The sequence below is a fragment of the Eurypyga helias genome, unplaced genomic scaffold, assembly GCF_000690775.1.
Source record: "Eurypyga helias isolate BGI_N326 unplaced genomic scaffold, ASM69077v1 scaffold12680, whole genome shotgun sequence".
Lineage (NCBI taxonomy): Eukaryota > Metazoa > Chordata > Aves > Eurypygiformes > Eurypygidae > Eurypyga > Eurypyga helias.
Genome location: NW_010225100.1, coordinates 29,831 through 37,758, shown reverse-complemented (window position 1 = coordinate 37,758; position 7,928 = coordinate 29,831). Strand labels below are relative to the sequence as shown.

General features: G+C 44.0%; 1 protein-coding gene across 1 annotated transcript in view; it reads right to left on the bottom strand.

Annotated features, from left to right (window-relative positions):
• Positions 1-7,928, bottom strand: part of MYBBP1A (MYB binding protein (P160) 1a) — a gene marked incomplete at its 5' end in the record, with an annotated part of 61,613 nt that overhangs the window by 23,904 nt on the left and 29,781 nt on the right. The window lies entirely within an intron of this gene.

The window sequence follows — 7,928 nt, the reverse complement described above, 5'->3', positions numbered from 1 at the left end:
CAGCAGGAAAGCGTGTTATCCGGCACTACACAGACTCCTGGTGCCTGCACACGGAGTCAGAGAGCTCATGCTGGCCCAGGAAAGGCCATGAAAATCTATTCTGCATGATCATCTGGCTCAGGAGCTGAATTCAGTATTTCCTGCTACAATCCAGTGCCTTCAGACTAATCAGTCAGCTCTTCCAAGACCTTCCCTCAGCCAGCCTTGACAAGGTCCAATATCATCTGGGGCAGGCAGAACGTGAGCAGGGTACAATTTGGCCAGCACAGAAGTTGTCCTACCAGGCACCAGTCTCCAAGTCTGCACATCTGCCCTCCTGCCTCCAGGAACAGACAAGGCACAGTAATGCAGCAGAAGCAAACGCTGACCAGAAACCCCCACCCCTGTCCCATGCATTCTCTGTGCACCAAACACCATGTTCTGGGCCAGAAAGAAGTTTCCCCCTAGCCCTCCCGCAGTCTGGCCTTGCCAAAACCCACCAAATTTACGAGCCCAGGAACAGAATTCTCCTTGCCAAAAAATTATCAAAACAAATTATATTTTACAGCTTAAATTAAGTTCCTGCGACAAATGGATGAGAAAAATTTTGCAAGGCTGGTTAATTACAACATGTAAAGCATTTAAGTAATGCCTAAATCACATTTTACAACCTTGGATGAGAAAGGCAATCTTACTCAGTGTACTCCCACCAAACAGCCTAGGTCATCAAGCTCTTACAGTTTTCAGTGTTTTAGAATAAGCCAACCTGCACTGCAACCCAGTTTCATGCACAGTAGATTGTACCTGTTCTTCCCTCCTCATGAAAAAGCGGATTCTCACAGGTACAGCAGGATGCTTCCCATCCAGGAACCTTCAAACAGCTCACAACAGCTTGCATATTAGCACATTGGAAATAATTGCCACACAGGAGACACATTTTGCTCATTTGATCATCATCATGTAGATGATCTGTTCAGGCCTTCTTGAGTGCAAAAAACTGTCAGTGAAGTCTGTTGGGTTTGTGGGGGTTTTATGTTGACTTTCGTTTTCAAACCTCTGAAACAGCCAACATCCCTCTCTCCAGCTAGTTTCTAAACAAGCTACGCAGCAGTTTGCAAACACAAGGGTTTGTGTGTCCTCCTAAACTGCTGGAACGTTTGACCCCAGTAATTCCTAGTGCAGGCCAACTTCCAAGTCACTATCTCAGCAATGGAAAAAATGGAAAAGCAATCACGTGCCTAAATTGGGTGTCTCATACCCATGAGAGAGGCTCAACACCAATGACTCAGGGATAGTAGAAATTTCTTGCTAACACACCTGCAAGTAGGGGAAAACCAAACGCACAGGATGTGGGGCTACACTCAAATCTTGATCCCCACTTTGGAAGCTCTGCTTTTGGATTTGAGGTTTTACTACCTTGCTTACTAAAAAAGAACAAAGCTCCCTGGAAGACAGCAATTGAGACAAAGTTGACTGTGAAGAAATTGCCATCTTTCTACCCCTCCTGCCGACTCCCCTCTCCTCTTCCTTTTTATTGTCCTTCATAAACCTCTTCACTCATGACTCAGATGTCCTGCTTTAAGCAGCAGCAATGGAAAGTTAAGAAATCTATACAATTTTACTACTATTCCCAAGGCTCTGAACAGCAGCTGTTGCATCGATCAGATAGGCTGTTAACTTCATTCTGCTGCCACTGAGCGCTTGTCTACACTAGAGAAACTTTTATCACATTAGCTATGCTGGCACATCCCCTCCTCCACAACACGAAAACAGCTTTTGCAAGACACAAGCACTTGAGCCACCACCATTCAGTCCGTCTGAAAACGTGGAATGAGCTACACCCCATAGAAATCGCCTTTATATAATGCAACTGCATCTACACTAGTTCATAAAATCATGGAATGGTTTGGGTTGGAAAGGACCTTAAAGACCATCTAGTTCCAACCCCCCTGCCATGGGCAGGGACACCTTCCATAGCCCAGGTTGCTCCAAGCCTCATCCAGCCTGGCCTTGGACACTTCCAGGGATGGAGCATCCACAGCTTCTCTGGGCAGTTATATCTGGCTAGTTATGTCAGCCTACAGGTAATACCAGTCACTGCCCTCGCTGACAGTCACACCAGTATGGTCTTTTAAGTGTACCTGGGCCAGCAGAACACCCAGCACTAGCAGTCGAGGCACTGGAGCAGTCTGCCTGCAGCCCAGGGCATAGATACAGAATTCACTTACGCAAAGGCTTCTCCATGCCCTAAAACATCATTACTTAGTATGTTTAATCAGAGACTCTGCAAATTCTCTCCACTGCTGCTGAGGAGTGGATTTTTTCCACGCGTGCAGTTCCCCTGCAAACAGTGCTCTGACGGATGATGTCCTCACAGCAAAAGCCCCATCTCACACTGGCCTAACCAGGGGAGCCCATTTGTGGGAGCCGGGTCAGAACAAGGGTTGCAGCAGGACATTTGTGCCCAGCACAAGCAGAACTGCTTGCTTCAGCACTGTTCTATTGGCAGCTGGGACAGGAGAGGGAAAAAAGTCATTAAAAAATAATAATTTAAAAAAAAAAAATCAAAGCTCCCTCCCCCAATCTAACAAGAACTAGTGACAGAAGTAAGATGTTGGTGGATTTTATAGGCAGTAGAGATGAGTCAGCACACAAGGAGAAGACTTGACACCGCAATTTTTCAGAGGGTATCTGCATGTTAGATACTGCGCTTTGGTGGCAGGCGTTCTGCCATAAAGGGTCTGCAGGGCACTGGGGCAGTCCAGACAGTGAACATATAAAATAACCCACTGGACGCCTGGGCCAGGCCTGGCTGATGATGCTGGATACTAGCTCTGAATGCTTCATTTGCATACAACAAAGACAGAGCTAGTGAGCATCCAGGGCTGGGGCAGACTGTTTACCTTGTGCCCTTCTATCACCAGAGGCCAGCAGGCAGACCCTCAGGACACAGCAATCCATACGGAACAATCCATATATTGGTCTGCCGCATTGGTGAGCGCAGAGATTCATTTCTCCCAGGGGTAACCGCTTACCATATCAGAAAGGCCAATCAGTCTTAATGTTTCCCTTAAAAAAAAAAGTCAATATCTTATTAACCTAAATTCTTGAAAAATAAAAGATGCCATAATTAAGTGAGCGATGAGAACACAAGATGCATCAGTAGCAGAACACAGATTAACACCCATGAGCACTGATCTTTCCGTAATGCCCAAATACAGGGATGAAACACTGGTGGGGAATACTGGTACCATAGGGCATACTGAGACCACAGGAAAAAAGAACAGCAATGGATTCTGTGCAATGCATCCAAGCCTCTCCCTTCCCACATTAAAAAAAATAATAATAATAATCAGGAAATATGCCCATTTCCCTCTCCACTCCCTAATACACTTCTCTCCCAAGATAAGAACAAGGTCACGATTTAAGAAAAAAAAAATAATCTAAGACAATTTAGTTTCTTAATGCAGCACTGTTTATTTTGGAGCATTTCCACCTTGCTTTTACAAGCTCCTCAGTCTAAACACCAGAGCAAGAAATGCCCTTTTGTTAACAAATAAAAGCAAAGATTCTCATAGAACATCCCAGTAGCTGAGGCTTAAAGAAACATTACCAAATATCAAGAAACCTCTTGCGAAATCATCTGGGGCACTACCCTTTCTCTCCACTCTGTCTTTCCTCTTGGACAAAAACCAACCTATCCCCAAAGCTTTCACTTTGTCAATTTTTATTTTACACACGTACACATTATGTTACCAAACATCACGAAGCTCCACTGACACCTCAAGTTATTTGCAAAACTTGGTACGACCAAAACCATCCTCCCCAGTTCCCTCACCTAGCTGCTCCTCCCAACACTTGCTCAGCCAGATGTCTCCTCTGCACAACAAAGCCAATTTTCCTCAATTCAGGAGAGGCATGCAATAGGATTTTCTTTAGGCTATTCAGAAGGCAGCTACCGCATAATGCAGCCTATTTAAAGAGACTGTGCTAAAGTCAAATTTAGTCATTTAGGAGATTTAAGAGCAGTACACATTCAAAAAAAAACCCCAAACCAACACACATTACCTAAGCACTGTATGCCTTTTAGCTGTGTCCCCAGTTCACTATACCAGTCTTGATGTTCCAAGGACAAAGGTTTTCATCTTGTGAGAACATTTATCAGCAGATAATGAGAAATTAGAATTCCAATTCACTCAAAAGTCAACTACTGAAGTTTAGCTTTCAAACAGCATTAAAAAAATAAAAAAGGCACTCACAGGTCAGTGAAATTGTTAGCCTGGAACACTGAAATAAACAGCATTGCTAAGCAAAAAAAATTAAAAACTGGAAAATTGTACTGGGTTGAACTTTGTAGATTCATCGATTTGGGCGCTTGCCCGCAGATCTTTTCATTTTGCAGAATCCACCAAGAGAATCACCATGATACGACAGGCTGCACACTGCCCTTGGGGACAGGGACATTGTTTGGGACCCTGTTCTGCTAGGATGTTGCTGAGAAATCCCAACTCCTTTCTTGTGCTTTAAGCCGCAACAGAAGCAGCCAAACCCTGTTCCTTCCCTACTTCCAAACGACAACATAAAGGGACCTACCACTTTCTACACGAACTCTTAGGAATGTCCCTGTCACTGAATACAGCCCAGGCTGGCATTTAATTTTACGCTGCCAAAGCCCTAATCTTTCTTCACTTGCCAACAAAACACCCTTGCTAGTATTTCCAAACCAAGATCCCATACCCCACTGTAATCACAGCAGAAATCATTACCCAAAACTTCAACAAAACTGGACTCTGTCCTGATGTTTTATAATAGTTCATAGCATAACTCGAGCCTATATGACTGAGACAGTCACCCACTTCATCACAAGCACAGACATTTCTTCCCCTCCTGTTTTTGTTATGCTGTTACTAAATACATGGCAATGACCTTGCTTCCAAGTAAACTTTTCCCATTTGCTCTACACAAATATCTACTCATCAAATCTTCGAAGGGGCTATGTTTGTCAGGCTGAGCAGAACACACTTGGGTGGTTCACTCTCCCTTTAGAAACTATGAATTCCCCATGTGTCAGATGGCAAGTTTAATTATAGTAGGCTAGGAAATTACTCAGTGTTGGAAAATCAGTGTGATACAGTATGTATCTAACCCAGCAAGTGCATCCAATATGCAGGGCTGTTAATGCTACTGATCAGTCCCAACCTTGCACAGCTCATGCCAGCAGCTGTGTCTACAGTAACAACTACAGCATATGTGACCTTTTAATTTCCTTATTTCTTCCCAGCAACAGACTAGGAAGTTTCCTCCGTTACTGAGGATTTGCTACATGATCATCAACACGATCAGCCCAACAGCAGTGAGCAGAAAAAACAGTGTCTCTTATCTCCAGAATCAGAATAAAGAGTCAAGTAGGAGCTTTTTCATGTCCTGTTTGTGCAGTACTGAGTATGGTGGAATGTAAGGACTGGGACTGCTAAGAGGGCAGTTTCTCTGTGCCAGGCAGTTAAAACAATACGCCTGGTATCGTTAGGGATGTGTATGTGGGCAATGCAGGCATCTAGCTGCTAGACAATTTTTGCAAAAAAGACACTGGGGTCATTACAAGGCAACAAGTAATACAAAAAAAATGATACGACGCAAGAAATAACCAAACACAAATAGCTAACAACGTGCATGATGCTCCAGAGACCCTGCAGACTCGGCGACAAGGGTCCCTTGTTCAACTGAAATACACCACGAGCACACAAAGTTCTCAATGCAAATACAAGTACAAACTCATGTCATGGGATTTCAAGCACTCAGCTTAAATGAGGTCAGGAGTACCTGAAAAACTTAAACAGATCTTTTTAAATTTTCAACCTCACAGAAGTGAGAGGAAAGGAGGAGAGAAACGTGGCTTATAAAGCATTTAATCACAGAGAGCTATGTTTTATGATGGCATCAGACATCTTTCCAAAGAACATCAGAGACTATTCATAGATGCTGTCAACATTCTCCAACCCACCAGTTTCTTTGAGCTCCCTCAATACAAGAGACCCTCTCAGAAATGAAAGTTTGGGATACAATAATCCCCATCCACAACCATCCTAAAGGTCTAGGAATTAGAAATGTCTACACAAAAATGTAGAGCACTCTGGCCCTGACCCAGCCAAGCACTTAAGCATTCAACTGTTCCCCATTCAACTTCAGAGGGACAGTTTACATACCTACAGCTAGTTCATGTCACAGGGCTTTGCTGGCTCATGATCAGATAGCTCAAAAATGTACAAGAGCCCACCCATGGTTCAGCTTTACCTGGCAAAACACCGGCTCTCCTTGACCATCTCCTTACACAAAACAAAAACAGGAACCGGAGCAGGACACTGACTGGAGCAAAGAATGTCAGTTTGACAGATGTTTTCCAGCTGCAAACTTCTCATTGAAGAGAGGCCGCATACTGAACATAGGACAACACAAAGCAAGAAGTCTGCAGGCAACAGCCACTGTAACACTGTCACACAAGAAGGCTGTGGGTAACTCACCCTCTGAAGGTCTCTCACCTCAACCCGACCCTGGGACGAGCCCTCCTCCTAGTGATACCTCTCTGGAGGACACAGGCCAGAGTGACCTGCCTCTACCGAGGGGACGGAGGATGCTTGGAAGGAATGGCACCTTTCAGTCACGGCCTATTCCCTAGCCAGCATTGGCAGCCCCATTCCCATTTCTGACGCAAAGGAGGTAGAGCCAAACTGGCCCTGGTACTTATCTGGGAAGGTTTATTTTGCCTCATTATTAGTAACAGCTTATGCAAAATATTCCATAACAAGTCCTTCCTATACGACCTGCTGGAAACTATCTGTGAGAATGCAGGCAAGGCACGGTGCATTAATATAGCGACCCATTTATCTGTCACAGCACGAGGAGGAATACTCCCACACATCCACACAGAGGGGTGCTGGCTTCTGATGCTTTGCAGTGCTTTTACTGTTCTTGCTGTATTGAAGTTTAATTACTTTTTAACTTAGATATTTACACAGAACACAAACCATTCAGAAGGATAACTGTCAACCAGCCAAGTCCTCTTAGGCAGGACTTTGGGATCATATTTTACTCTTCTGGTGATGGCAGCTCTGGCGCAGAACTGCTTCAGTTCTGTAAAATTATGTCTATGTATGTTTGATCCCTTGGGGGAGACTGCCAAAGCACCAAGATTAATTAGCAACTTACCTAAAATACACTCTTAGATAGATCTTAAAGGGTTCCTTGTCACAGACTGCTTTATAAAAACACATTCTGAAATATTAATGAATCGAGATGACACAAGATGACATTTTGAACTCTGTCTCACTGTCCATTCTCATCTCCACACTAAGTAAAATTACTTTTATTAGTTTCATGACAGCTTTGCACTTACATCAGCTTTGCGGAGTTCTAACCAAATCAAGAATATAAACTCACTGGGTGGATAAACATGGCATCATTATGCTCCCAGCTACTGCAACATCTTCAACCAATATCACTTTAAATGTAAATAAGACGACAAGGATGTATCCAAACTGATGTGTAACCACAGTGCAGAAATAATTGCAAAGGCTCTTAGTAACTGTATTGGAATGTACACTCCTTGTGCCTTTCCCAAAGAAAAGAGCAAGGGACATATATCAAATCCTTTGCTGAACCCCAGGAAAAAGACATAGACTAGAAGTGGCCTAAGTGTCTGCCAGTACAACAGAGATGGGGACAACACTTTACTCCTGGTAGCAGTGGATGTTTCATTTACTAGTCTTCCATTCCAAACTGGTTCCAATACCACTGGTCAACAAGCTGGGTTTTCTCAGGGAGAAGCATGGTTGTTCCGGTCCAAGCTTCCAGACAGGCTGTGCTTCAGCCTGTTTCCAGTTGAGAGCTGGCACCAGGAATATGCACGTGCCTGCAGCAGCCTGCATCAACATTGCAACCAGCCACGTATTTTC